This window comes from Mustela lutreola, chromosome 9 (assembly GCF_030435805.1).
Source record: "Mustela lutreola isolate mMusLut2 chromosome 9, mMusLut2.pri, whole genome shotgun sequence".
NCBI lineage: Eukaryota > Metazoa > Chordata > Mammalia > Carnivora > Mustelidae > Mustela > Mustela lutreola.
Genome location: NC_081298.1, coordinates 100455877 through 100470785, shown reverse-complemented (window position 1 = coordinate 100470785; position 14909 = coordinate 100455877). Strand labels below are relative to the sequence as shown.

The 14909-nt window shown below is 36.7% G+C and overlaps 1 protein-coding gene across 5 annotated transcripts in view; it reads right to left on the bottom strand.

Moving 5' to 3' along the window:
- Window positions 1–14909, bottom strand: part of CTNNA2 (catenin alpha 2) — a 1142447-nt gene that overhangs the window by 1044190 nt on the left and 83348 nt on the right. The window contains exon 2 of one of the 5 annotated variants that reach the window (XM_059188197.1): window positions 282–360. The exons of the other annotated variants lie outside the window; for them this stretch is intronic. The gene's annotated coding sequence lies outside the window, so the exon portion shown is untranslated. The remainder of the gene's footprint in view (window positions 1–281; window positions 361–14909) is intronic. 5 annotated transcript variants of the gene reach the window in all.

The following is a 14909-nucleotide window of genomic DNA, read 5'->3' as shown; positions in this document are numbered from 1 at the left end:
TTCTAGACCCTTAGAATTTCCATGCGAATTTTAGGTTTGTCAGTTTTTTACAAAAAAAAATCCCATTGTGTTTTTTTATTACAATTGTATAGAACCTGTCTGAGGTAGAGTTAACAGATATAGCAAATAAAAACATAGAAAGGGATATACTTACACTAAAATTCTAAATCTTTATATAAAACTTACATGTAAGTGGGTGTCTTGTATTTTGTATAGCAACTCTGATAAGTATCACCTTAATATGGAGTATTTTCACCCATGAACAGAGTTTCTCTACTTACTTTTATCTTCTTTGATTTCTCTCAGTGATGTTTTATGGTTTTCACTTTATGGTTCATGCACATTCTTCTTCAGATTTATCTAAAAATAATTCATATGTTTTGATTCTATTATAAATTATACTACTTTATAAATACCAACTTCTGATTTTTCATTGCTCTACTCACTTACCTCATTAGTAGATTCTTTGTAGAGCCTATCACATTTTCCTCATAGATAATCATATTTTATCCACTTAATTTCCTTTCCAGTCTGGTTATCTTAAGTAGATCCTCCAGTACTATACTAAATAGGAGTAGTGAGAGTGGACATTTTGTCCTTTTCTAGATCTTAAAAAAAAAAGAATTCTTCAGTCTTTTACCACTTAGTTTCCTTAGCTGTTTTCTGTAGATGCTTACTATCAGATTGAGGAATTTTCCTCTATTCCTTGTTGACCTAGAGTTTTACAAGAAATGGAAATGCTCATATGGTTCTGCTTTAGTAGTTAATTAATATGATTATAGTTACTCATTTCTGAATAGTAAACCTTCTTTGCATTCCTGGCATAAATCCTATTTGGTCATGATATATTCTCATTTTTATATTTAGTTAAATTCAATTTGATAAACTTTGTCTAAGCATTTTGTACCTCTATCCACAAAAAAAAAAAAAAATACTGGTTGCGATTTGTTTTGTTTGCTGTTGTGGTATTTTCATCTGAAGATTTGCTCTCAGGCTAATATCGCACAAAATGAGATAGAATTTATTACCTCTCTTCAATTTTCTGGGAGAGTTGTGTACAATTGTATTCTTTCTTCCTTACATGTTTGTTAGATTTCAACAATGAAGCCAGAGCCTGGAGATTTGTGTTTGGGGGAGGGGGGGAGATTTCCAACTAGAAATTCACTTTTTAAATAGATACAGGTTTATTCAGGTTACTTATTTCATTTAAAATAAGTGTTGGTAGATTGTGTCCTTCAAGGATTTTATTAACAACTTATTAACATGAAGTTGTTCAACATATTTCTTTAATCCTTTTCTATACACTTGTTAGTGATTAAAGCACTCTCATGCCTGCTACACCAATTTATATCTATTTTTTCTTTTAAGTCTGACTGAAGACTAACCAAATTTATCAAAGAACTTCTCAAAGAACCCTCATTTGTTTGCACTGAATTTTTTCTACTGTTTTTATTTTCTATTTTACTGATTCCACTCTGATCTTTATTACTTCTTTTTCTCACGTTAGGTTTAATGCACTTTCCAGTTGCTTTTATTCTTTCTAGTTTCTTAAAGTAAAAACTGAGGCACTTAATTTGAGATATTTCTCTTACATATGTGGACTGCTGTAAATTTCCCCACTAAATAGGACTTTAAAGGCATTCCACAATTTTTTTAAAGATTTTTTTGAGAGAGAGTGAGTGAGAGATCACGAGCAGGGGGAGGGGCAGAGACAGAGAGAGAAGAAGACTCCCTGCAGGACTCTGGGATCTCCTAGGACCTAAGCAGAAGGCAGATGCTTAACAGACTGAGCCACCTAGGCACCCCCAAAATTTTCCTAATGTGTTTTCACTTCATTCAGTTAAAAAAAACTTTGTAATTCCATTAAGAAGTTGTTCTTTGACAAAGACATTATTTAGATATGTATTATTTAATAATGTATTAATAATACTGGAAGATTTTCCAGATTTGTTATTGATTTCTAATTTAATTATATTATTGTCAGAAACATACTTATTAATTTATTAACTTATAATTAACTAAATTTCTAACTTATTTATGCCTTGAATTCTTCTGAATTACTGAGTTTTATTTAAATGGCCACAGTATGGTCATTCTTCATAAAGAAGCCATACAATCTTGAAAAAATGAATATCCTACTGTTCTTGGGTAGATACCCTATAAATGGCAATTAGGTCCAAGTAGCTGATAGTGTTTTCATGTCTTGTGTCCTTACAGATTTTCTTGTCTACTTGTTTTATCCATTAGAATATTGAAATTTCTGGTTATAAAGTAAACATGTCCATTTCTTCTTCAACAAACAGCTTGTTTGTATTTTTTAATATTTTAAAGAAAAGTGTTATCATCTAATAATGAACAGTTTTGATTCTTTGTTTCAAGTTCTTTTAACTTTTTATATTTCATATCTCAATACTATAGCCAAAATCTTGAATACAGTGGTAAGTAAAATGAGTGACAGTGGGCATCACTTTCTACCAATTTTAAAGAAAAGCACTCCGGTCTTTATAGTTCTGTTATTTGCTTTAGGGGCTGAGTGGAGTCCCGTTATTACACAACCAGTGTTTGGGTTTTTATAAATGAATGGCTATTGAATTTTATCAGGTGTTTTTATAAACAGCGAGAATTGTTGCCTTCACAAACAATATTTTATTGTGATGAAATATGCTAATACAATTTCTAATACCAAACCAACCTTGCATTCCTGAGATAAACCTTGTATGGTTATCATATCTTAAATCTTTCCATTTTCTCTAAAGGTAACTGTATCTATCTATGTAATGTGTGTGTATATATATATATATATATTTTTTTTTTTTAAGATTTTATTTGACAGAGAGACACAGTAAAGGAGGGAACACAAGCAGGGGGAGAGGGAGAGGTAGAAGCAGGCTCCCCACTGAGCAGGGAGCCTGATGTGGGGCTCGAACCCAGGGCTCTGGGATCATGACCTGAGCTGAAGGCAGATGCTTAACGACTAAGCCACCCAGATATGCCTATGCAATATATTTTTAAATGAGATTGTACTGGGTCTGGTGAAAAAATAATGAATATTGTTATGCTGGAAATAAATTTTAAAAAAATTAAAATAAATAAATAAATAAAAGGGATTGTATTATGTGTAGTAATTATTATTTGAGAGCTCTCCTGCCAAGGAAAATTTCCTATGTTATGCTACCACATAGCTGAAATGTTTATATTTTATCAATATCATGTTCTTCATTATCCATTTTAAAACATTTTTGCCTTCTTAAATAATGTGATACTTAACATGGGGTGAACACGTGTAGTAGTCAATACCAATGTTTAGCTCAAATATTCTTGCAGGGGGAGGAGTCAAGATGGAAGAGAAGTAGCAGGCTGAGACTACTTCATCTAGCAGGAGATCAGCTAGATAGCTTATCTAAAGATTTCAAACAACTGCAAATCCATCTGCAGATCGAAGAGAAGAAGAACAGCAATTATAGAAACAGAAAAACAACAACTTTCTGAAAGGTAGGACTGGAGGAGAAGTGAATCCAAAGCGACCGGAAGATAGACCCCAGGGGGAGGGGCTGGCTCCCGGCAAGCGGCGGAGCAACGGAGCACAAAATCGGGACTTTTAAAAGTCTGTTCCGCTGAGGGACATCGCTCCAGAGGCTAAACTGGGGCGAAGCCCACACGGGGGCAGCGTGGCCTCAGGTCCCGCAGGGTCACAGAAAGATCGGGGGTGTCTGAGTGTCGCAGAGCTTGTGGGAATTAGAACTGGAAAGCCGGCTACAGAGACAGAGCTGACAGTAAGCTCACAACTCGGGGTTACCTTGAACCAGCTGGAGGTTGGGTGAGCTCGGAGCGTGGCCAGAGGTCAGGCAGACGGGAGTTACTGGGCACTGTTCTCTGAGGGCGCACTGAGGAGTGGCGCTCCGGGCTCTTGGCTCCTCCAGGCGGGAGACCAGGAGGCTGCCATTTGTATTCCCCTCCTCTGGAACTCTACAGAAAGCGCTGGGGGAACAAAAGCTCCTGAAAGCAAAGCCCAGGGGATTACTCAGCCTGGCCCCTGGTAAGGGCAGTGCGATTCCGCCTGGGGCAAAGACACTTGAGAATCACTACACCAGGCCCCTCCCCCAGAAGATCAACAAGAAATCCAGCCAAGACCAAGTTCAACTACCAAGGAGTGTGGTTTCAATACCAAGGAGAGCAGCAGAATTCCAGAGAAGGAGAAAGCAAAGCACGGAATTCATGGCTTTCTCTCTGTGATTTTTTAGTCTTGCAGTTAATTTAATTTTTTTCTTTTTCATTTTTTTTCTCTTCTTCTGCTAAAATTTTTTTTAACTTTTACTCTTTTCTTTTTTAACGTGTTTCAACTAGTTTATCTAATATATATATTTTTCTTTTTTATACGTTATTTGTTTTCTTTTTTTAATTCTTTTCTTTTTTTTCTTTTTTTTTTTCTTTCTTTTTGAACCTCTTTTTATCCCCTTTCTTCCCCCTCACCATTTGGGATCTCTTCTTATTTGGTTAAAGCATAATTTCCTGGGGTTGTTGCCACCCTTTTAGTATTTTACTTGCTCCTTCAAATACTCTTATCTGGACAAAATGACAAGGCGGGAAAAATTCACCACAAAAAAAAAGAACAAGAGGCAGTACTGCAGGCTAGGGACCTAATCAATACTGACATTGGTAATATGTCAGATCTAGAGTTCAGAATGACAATTCTCAAGGTTCAAGCCGGGCTCGAAAAATGCATGGAAGATATTAGAGAAACCCGCTCAGGAGATATAAAAGCCCATTCTGAAGAAATAAAAGAACTAAAATCTAACCAAGTTGAAATCAAAAAAGCTATTAATGAGGTGCAATTAAGAATGGAGGCTCTCACTGCTAGGATAAATGAGGCAGAAGAAAGAATTAGCGATATAGAAGACCAAATGACAGAGAATAAAGAAGCTGAACAAAAGAGGGACAAACAGCTACTGGACCATGATGGGACAATTCAAGAGTTAAGTGACATCATAAGATGAAACAACATTAGAATAATTGGGATTCCAGAAGAAGAAGAAAGAGAGATGGGAGCAGAAGGTATACTGGAGAGAATTATTGGGGAGAATTTCCCCAATATGGCAAAGTGAACGAGCATCAAATTTCAGGAGATTCATAGAACGCCCCTCAAAATCAATAAGAATAGGCCCATACCCCGTCACTTAATAGTAAAATTTACAAGTCTTAGTGACAAAGAGAAAATCCTGAAAGCAGCCCGGGAAAAGAAGTCTGTAACATACAATGGTAAAAATATTAGATTGGCAGCTGACTTACCCACAGAGATCTGGCAGGCCAGAAAGAGCTGGCATGATATTTTCAGAGCACTAAACAAGAAAAACATGCAGCCAAGAATACTATATCCAGCTAGGCTATCATTGAAAATAGAAGGAGAGATTAAAAGCTTCCAGGACAAACAAAAACTGAAAGAATTTGCAAACACCAAACCAGCTCTACAGGAAATATTGAAAGGGGTCCACTAAGCAAAGAGAGAGCCTACAAGTGGTAGATGAGAAAGGAACAGAGACCATATACAGTAACAGTCACCTTACAGGCAATACAATGGCACTAAATTCATATCTCTCAATAGTTACCCTGAAGGTTAATCGGCTAAATGCCCCAATGAAAAGACACAGGGTATCAGAATGGATAAAAAAATAAAAGCCATCTATATGTTGCCTCCAAGAAACTCATTATAAGCCCGAAGACACCTCCAAATTTAAAGGGAGAGGGTGGAAAAGAATTTACCATGATAATGGACATCAAAAGAAAGCAGGAGTGGCAATCCTTATATCAGATCAATTAGATTTTAAGCCAAAGACTATAATAAGAGATGAGGAAGGACACTATATCATACTCAAGGGTCTGTCCAACAAGAAGATCTAACAATTTTAAATATCTATGCCCCCAACGTGGGAGCAGCCAACTATATAAACCAACTAATAACAAAATCAAAGAAACACATCAACAATAATACAATAATAGTAGGGGACTTTAACTCTCCCCTCACAGAAATGGAAAGATCATCCAAGCAAAAGATGAACAAGGAAATAAAGGCCTTAAACGACACACTGGACCAGATGGACATAACAGATATATTCATAACATTTCATCACAAAGCAACAGAATACACATTCTTCTCTAGTGCACATGGAACATTCTCCAGAATAGATCACATCGTTGGTCCTAAATCAGGACTCAATCGGTATCAAAAGACTGGGATCATTCCCTGCATATTTTCAGACCACAATGCTCTGAATCTAGAAATCAACCGCAAGAGGAAGTTTGGAAAGAACCCAAATACATGGAGACTAAACAGCATCCTTCTAAAGAATGAATGGGTCAACCGGGAAATTAAAGAAGAATTGAAAAAAATCATGGAAACAAATGATAATGAAAATACAACGGTTCAAAATCTGTGCGACACAACAAAGGCAGTCCTGAGAGGAAAATATATAGCGGTACAAGCCTTTCTCAAGAAACAAGAAAGGTCTCAGGTACAAAACCTAACCCTACACCTAAAGGAGCTGGAGAAAGAACAAGAAAGAAACCCTAAGCCCAGCAGGAGAAGAGAAATCATAAAGATCAGAGCAGAAATCAATGAAATAGAAACCATAAATACAATAGAACAAATCAATGAAACTAGGAGCTGGTTCTTTGAAACAATTAATAGAATTGATAAACCCCTGGTCAGACTTATCAAAAAGAAAGGAGAAAGGACCCAAATAAATAAAATCATGAATGAAAGAGGAGAGATCACAACTAACACCAAAGAAATACAAACTATTATAAGAACATACTGTGAGCAACTCTACGCCAACAAATTTGACAATCTGGAAGAAATGGATGCATTCCTAGAAACATATAAACTACCACAACTGAACAAGGAAGAAATAGAAAGCCTGAACAGACCCATAACCAGTAAGGAGATTGAAACAGTCATTAAAAATCTCCAAACAAACAAAAGCCCAGGGCCAGACGGCTTCCCAGGGGAATTCTACCAAACATTTAAGGAAGAACTAATTCCTATTCTCCTGAAACTGATCCAAAAAATAGAAATGGAAGGAAAACTTCCAAACTCATTTTATGAGGCCAGCATCACCTTGATCCCAAAACCAGACAAGGATCCCATCAAAAAAGAGAGCTATAGACCAATATCCTTGATGAACACAAATGCGAAAATTCTTACCAAAATACTAGCCAATAGGATCCAACAGTACATTAAAAAGATTATTCACCACGACCAAGTGGGATTTATTCCAGGTCTGCAAGGTTGGTTCAACATCTGCAAATAAGTCAATGTGATACAACACATTAATAAAAGAAAGACCCAGAACCATATGATACTCTCAATAGATGCTGAAAAAGCATTTGACAAAGTTCAGCATCCCTTCCTGATCAAAACTCTTCATAGTGTAGGGATAGAGGGCACATACCTCAATATCATCAAAGCCATCTATGAAAAACCCACCGCAGGGCACCTGGGTGGCTCAGTGGGTTGGGCCGCTGCCTTTGGCTTAGGTCATGATCTCAGGGTCCTGGGATCGAGTCTCTGCTCGGCAGGGAGCCTGCTTCCTCCTCTCTCTCTCTGCCTCTCTACCTACTTGTAATCTCTCTCTGTCAAATAAATAAATAAAATCTTTACAAAAAAAGAGAGAGAGAAAAACAGACTGCAAATACCATTCTCAATGGAGAAAAACTGAAAGCTTTTCCGCTAAGGTCAGGAAAACAGCAGGGATGTTCATTATCACCACTGATATTCAACATAGTACTAGAAGTCCTAGCCTCAGCAATCAGACAACAAAAGGAAATTAAAGGCATCCAAATCGGCAAAGAAGTAGTCAAATTATCACTCTTCGCAGATGATATGATACTATATGTGGAAAACCCAAAAGACTCCACTCCAAAACTGCTAGAACTTATACAGGAATTCAGTAAAGTGTCAGGATATAAAATCAATGCACAGAAATCAGTTGCATTTCTCTACACCAACAACAAGACAGAAGAAAGAGAAATTAGGGAGTCCATCCCATTTACAATTGCACCCCAAACCATAAGATACCTAGGAATAAACCTAACCAAAGAGGCACAGAATCTATACTTAGAAAACTATAAAGTACTCACGAAAGAAATTGAGGAAGACACAAAGAAATGGAAAAATGTTCCATGCTCCTGGATTGGAAGAATAAATATTGTGAAAATGTCTATGCTACCTAAAGCAATCTACACATTTAATGCAATTCCTATCAAAGTACCATCCATCTTCTTCAAAGAAATGGAACAAATAATTCTAAAATTTATATGGAACCAGAAAAGACCTCGAATAGCAAAAGGGATATTGAAAAAGAAAGCCAAAGTTTATGGCATTACAATTCCAGACTTCAAGCTCTATTACAAAGCTGTCATCATCAAGACAGCATGGTACTGGCACAAAAACAGACACATAGATCAATGGAACAGAATAGAGAGCCCAGAAATAGACCCTCAACTCTATGGTCAACCACTCTTCGACAAAGCAGGAAAGAATGTCCAGTGAAAAAAAGACAGCCTCTTCAATAACTGGTGTTGGGAAAATTGGACAGCCACATGCAGAAAAATGAAATTGTACCATTTCCTTACACCACACACAAAAATAGACTCAAATTGGATGAAGGGCCTCAGTCTGAGAAAGGAATCCATCAAAATCCTTGAGGAGGAACACAGGCAGCAACCTCTTCGACCTCAGCCGCAGCAACATCTTTCTAGGAACATCGCCAAAGGCAAGGGAAGCAAGGGCAAAAATGAACTATTGGGATTTCATCAAGATCAAAAGCTTTTGCCCAGCAAAGGAAACAGTTAACAAAATCAAAAGACAACTGACAGAATGGGAGAAGATATTTGCAAACGACACATCAGATAAAGGACTAGTGTCCAGAATCTATAAAGAACTTAGCAAACTCAACACCCAAAGAACAATCCAATCAAGAAATGGGCAGAGGACATGAACAGACATTTCTGCAAAGAAGACATCCAAATGGCCAACAGGCACATAAAAAAGTGCTCCATATCACTCGGCATCAGGGAAATACAAATCAAAACCACAATGAGATATCACCTCACACCAGTCAGAATGGCTAAAATCAACAAGTCAGGAAATGACAGATGCTGGCGAGGGTGTGGAAAAAGGCGAACCCTCCTACACAGTTGGTGCGAATGCAAGCTGGTGCAGCCACTCTGGAAAACAGCATGGAGGTTCCTCAAAATGTTGAAAATAGAACTGCCCTATGACCCAGCAATTGCACTACTGGGTATTTACCCTAAAGATACAAATGTAGTGATCCAAAGGGACACATGCACCCGAATGTTTATAGCAGCAATGTCCACAATAGCCAAACTATGGAAAGAACCTAGATGTCCATTAACAGACGAATGGATCAAGAAGATGTGGTATATATACACAATGGAATACTATGCAGCCATCAAAAGAAATGAAATCTTGCCATTTGCGACAACATGGATGGAACTAGAGTGTATCATGCTTAGTGAAATAAGTCAAGCGGAGAAAGACAACTATCATATGATCTCCCTGATATGAGGAAATGGTGATGCAACATGGGAGCTTAAGTGGGTAGGAGAAGAATAAATGAAACAAAATGGGATTGGGAGGGAGACAAACCATAAATGACTCTTAATCTCACAAAACAAACTGAGAGTTGTTGGGGGGAGGGGTCTTGGGAGAAGGGGGGTGGGGTTATGGACATTGGGGGGGTGTGCTTTGGTGAGTGCTGTGGGGTGTGTGGACCTGGCGATTCACGGACCTGTACCCCTGGGGATAAAAATATATGTTTATAAAAAATAAAAAATTTTAAAAAAATTCTTGCACCATTTTTTTCCAATTTGGTGGCTTCATGAGGCTTTTGGTTCTAACAACTGCCACCTATAACTTTTCTTTGGTGGATTCTTTCTCAGACTATGGAACATTTATACTTGCACATGACCTCACCACTCAACAATAACTGACAGTTGCTGAGTTTGAAAGCCCAGCTCCCCAGCTTCAGATCAGGATAATCCTGAGGAGTACTAACATTCCACATATCCCAGGATACCCTCTTGCAGAACATGGCCTGTTGTCCAGCCCCCTCATCTGTCCCCTCAACTGTCCTACGTCTGCTATGATCCTATCAGTTGCCCATGGAACAGTTCCTTAACGAATCACATGCACGTGAAGTCATAATCTCAGAATCTGCTTTAGGCAATCCAACCTCTTGGAATTTTAAGTGGTTTTGACAAATTTGACATTTTTAAGGCTTTTGACAAATTTCCTTCAACAAAAGTTGATAAATTTGTATTTCTTTCAATAAGATGAATTATTCTTTCTCCTCATTCTCACTAACATTAGAGAAGTATGAATATATATTAATCTTTCCTAAATGAAAAAATAAATATGGCATTTCACTGTTTTTATAGTTCATTATTTGATCGCTAGTAAAACTGAACATAATTTGCAAATTTTTACTTCCATATATGGTGACACTTCCACATATCACATGAATCCATTCCACACAAGTAGTCACATACTTACTGTTAATAACCAAGTGGTGAGAAGCTCACTATCTTTGGGGTTAGTTAAATTCAGTATGCAAATCTTACTATCATCTTTCCCTCCCTATAAATGGGAAATTATGGAAAATTAGCTGTTATACTGAATTCTGACAGTAACACATAAGTAATTTAATCTGTCTTTCACATAATGACTCCTCAAATATGTGGAGAAACTTAAGACCACTTTCCTGAACTTCTCTGTTTCATCCCCTCAAGTTCTATTTCTTCCTAAATTCTTCAGTTGTTCCTCACAAGATATGGTTAGGATTCAATTAACATGTCTTCTAGATCTGGCCAGTCACATTCTAAAAAAAATGCTGCTTCAGGCACCTGGTGGCTCAATAAGTTAAGAATCTGCCTTCAGCTCAGGTCATGATCCCAGGATCCTGGGATCAAGCCTAGGTATTGGGCTCCCTGATCAGGGGAGCCTGCTTCTCCCTCTCCCCCTACCTGCCAATCACCTTGCGTATGTATCCACTCGCTCTCTCTCTGTTAAATAAACAAATAAAATCTTAAAAAATAAAAATGAATGCTCTTTCAAGAAGTCAAAGTAAAAGAGTAAAGGACATTTTTCTCTAATATCAAGAAAAATCATTTCCTAAATAAATTGCCAAGATATTGTCTTTGAAATATCTTACTTAAAAAAACTCAGATTTTTCTAGATTGTTTTTCTGTGTCCTGTAAATCCAGATATTGTTTCCATTCCCACTATTTGGACAATTAGTATATTCTTCTGATTTTATTATAAATGCTTAAGATGGGCATTCAATTTAAAAACATAATTCCACTTAGCAATAATGTCCAAAACAGCCTTATTGCAGATGAAATCATACTAAGTATCCTAAGATTAATAGGTCACAGAGAATTTTGGGGTAATCAATAACAAAGTAAAGTTTAGTTCTATGTATTTTTTTTTCATAAAACTATTATCTATGAGCAGATTTATTTTTTCAACAGTATAACATACATATAAGAGTAGACTAAGCATTTTTTATTCATATTTTTTATATATATGTCTTCAATTATTTATAGGTGTTTTTGCTCATGATCTCACTTAAAAACAAAAAAAAAATACTTCAGACCCAGAATAGCCAACTCCATTTTGAAGAAGAATAAAATCAGAGGACAGCCACCACCTGACTTCAGGATTTACTGTGAGGCTACAATAGTCAAATTGGTGTGGTACTGGTGAGACACAAGACAAAAAAAAAAAAAAACTGGACTAGAAAAGTGGGCCCAGAAAATAACTCTTATAAATACAGTCAACTGACCTTTGATATGGATTAAACACAGTACAGTAGAGCAAAAATGATCTCTTCAACAACTGGTACTAGAACAACTAGACATCCACATACAAAAGAACAACAAGAACAATAACGACACAAATCTAGACACAAATTTAATACCTTTTGCAAAAACTAACCTAAAATGGGTCAAAAATCTAAGTGTAAAAAAATATAAAACTATAAAACCTATAGCAGATAATTAAGGGGAAACCCTAGATGATCTTGGGTATGGCAATGGCTTTTTCAATACAACTAAAATACTACCAAATAGCATCTCGTGCTACAGAGGAACTGTTCATGAAAGAAAGAGTCCATGTGGCAAATGTCAATGTTGTCTTAATTTAAGAAACTGTCAGGCCACCCTAGCCTTCAGCAATCTACCACCTTTATTATTCAGCAATCATCAGCATCAAGGCAAGACCCTCCCTGCCAGCAAAAAGATTATGATCTGCTGAAAGCTAAGAAGATAGTTAACACTTTTTAGCAATAAAGTCTTTTTAATTAAGCTATGTACACTGTTTGAGACAAAATGATGTACACTAAATGGACTATAGTATATTGTAAACACAACTTTTATATATATTAGGAAACCAAAAAAATTATTTGACTCACTTACTACAATATTTGCTTTATTGTAGTTGTTGGGAACTGAATCCACAATCTTTCTGAGGTACGCCTGTACAAAGGAGTATGATGCCTGGATCTTACAGTAGGAGTATGTTTAGTTTTGTAAGAAACTGCTAAACGGTTTCCCAGAGTGGCTGTATCATTCTGAGAACTGTTTGCGAAGTAACCACTTGAGCTAAAGCTGACCCAGCTGTATCATTCTGCATTCCCACCAGCAATGGATAAGAGTTTCTGTTCTTCCACATCATTGTGAGCATTTGGTGTTGTCAGTCTTCTAGATTTTTGGCCATTCCAGTAGATATTTACTGGTAGCTCTTGTTGTTTTAATTTGTATTTTCCTGATGACATATGATGTGGAAATCTTCTCATAGGCTCATCTCCCATCTGTGTATCTTCTTTGGTAAGGTGACTGCTAGGGTCTTTGGCTTATTTTTTAACCAGGTTGTACATTTTCTTACTAATCAGTTTTAAAAGGTATTTATATATTTGGATAATAGTCCTTTACTGATGTGTCTTTTGCACATATTTTCTCCCAACTCATCATTTCTCTTCTCATTCTGTTGACTCTGTCTTTCACAAAGCACAGGTTTTAAATCTTATTGAAATCCAGTTTATCAATTTTTTAAAATGGATTATACCCTACTGCTGCTTTTATCAACTAAATTTAGGTAATATTCTAAATTCTTTGCTGTCATTTCAACAATCTTCAGAGCATTTTCACCAGTAGACTCCATCTCAAGAAACTACTTTCTTAGCTCACCTGTAAGAAGATATTCCTCATCCATTAAAGTTTTCATGAGATTGCAGCAATTCAGTCACATCTTCAGTCACCTCTTTTATTTTTTAATTCCAAGTAGTTAACATACAGCACAATATTAGTTTCAGATATAGAATTTAGTGATTCATCACTTACATATAACACTGGTACTCATCACAAGTGCTCTAAATCCCCATCACCTATTTAACCTGCCCCCTACCCCCATCGACCTCCCTTACTGTACCCAACAGTTGTTCTCTATAGTTATGAGTCTGTTTCTTGGTTTGCCTTTCTTTTCTACCCCTCATGTTCATTTGTTTTGTTTCTTAAATTCCACCTGAGTGAAATGATATGGTATTTGTTCTTCTCTGGCTGACTTATTTCACTTAACATAATACTCGAGCTTCATCCATGTCACTACAAATGGGAAAATTCCATTCTTTTTTAACGGGTGAGTATGTATATACACAAATACTTGTAAGTATGTGAGAGATTTATATATATATATATATAATCTCCCACATCTTCTTTATCCATTCATCAGTTGATGGACAATTGGGCTCTCCACTTCTAATTCTAGTTTTCTTCCTATTTCCAACATTTCTGCAGTTACTTCCTCCACTGAAGTCTTGAATCCTTCAAAATCACCCATGAGGGTTGGAATCAATGTCTTCCAAAATCCTGTTAATGTTGACATTTTGACCTCTTTCCATTAATGATGAATATTCTTAATGGCATCTAGAATATTGAATCCTTTCCAGAAAGTTTTCAATTTACTTTGCCCAGATCCATCACCGGAATCACCATCTATGGCAGCTATAAATTTATGAAATGTAGTTCTTAAATAATAAGGCTTGAAACTCAAAATTACTCCTTGATCCATGGGCTACAGAATGGATGATGTGTTAGCTGGCATGAAAACATTAATCTCCTATATCTCCATCAAAGCTCTTAGATCACCAGGTACACTGTCAATGAGCAGTAATATTTTGAAAGGAATCTTCTTTCACTGTGCACAAGATCTCAACAGTGGGCTTAAAATATTTAATAAGTCGTGTTGTAAACAAATGTGCTGTCACCAGGCTTAGCTGTTTCATACATAGAGTAGGGTAGAGTAGATATAGCGTAATTCTTAAAAGACCCTAAGATTTTCAGAATGGTAAATGAGCACTGGCTTCAACCTAAAGTCACCAGCTGCACTAGTTGCTAACAAGAGCATTAGACTGTACTTGGAAATTTTGAAGCCGGGCATTGACTTCTCCTCTCCAACTATGAAAGCCCCAGATTACATCTTCTTCCAATCAAAGGCAGTTTTGTCTACATTGAAAATCTGTTGTTTAGTGTAGCCATTCCCATTATCCTAGCTAGATCTCTTAGATAACTTGCAGCAGCTTCTACATCAGCACTTGCTCCTTCACTTTGCACTTTTAAGTTAGAGAGATGGCTTCTTTCCTTAAACCTCATTAATCCATCTGCTAACTTCCTGCTTTTCTTCTGTAGCTTCCTCACCTCTCTCAGCCTTCACAGACTCAAAGAGAGTTAGAGCCTTGGTCTGGATTAGGCTTTGGCTTAAGTGAATGTTGTGGCTGGCGTGGTCTTCTATTCTGACTACTATAATTTTCTCCGTATCAGTAGTAAAGCCATTTTAC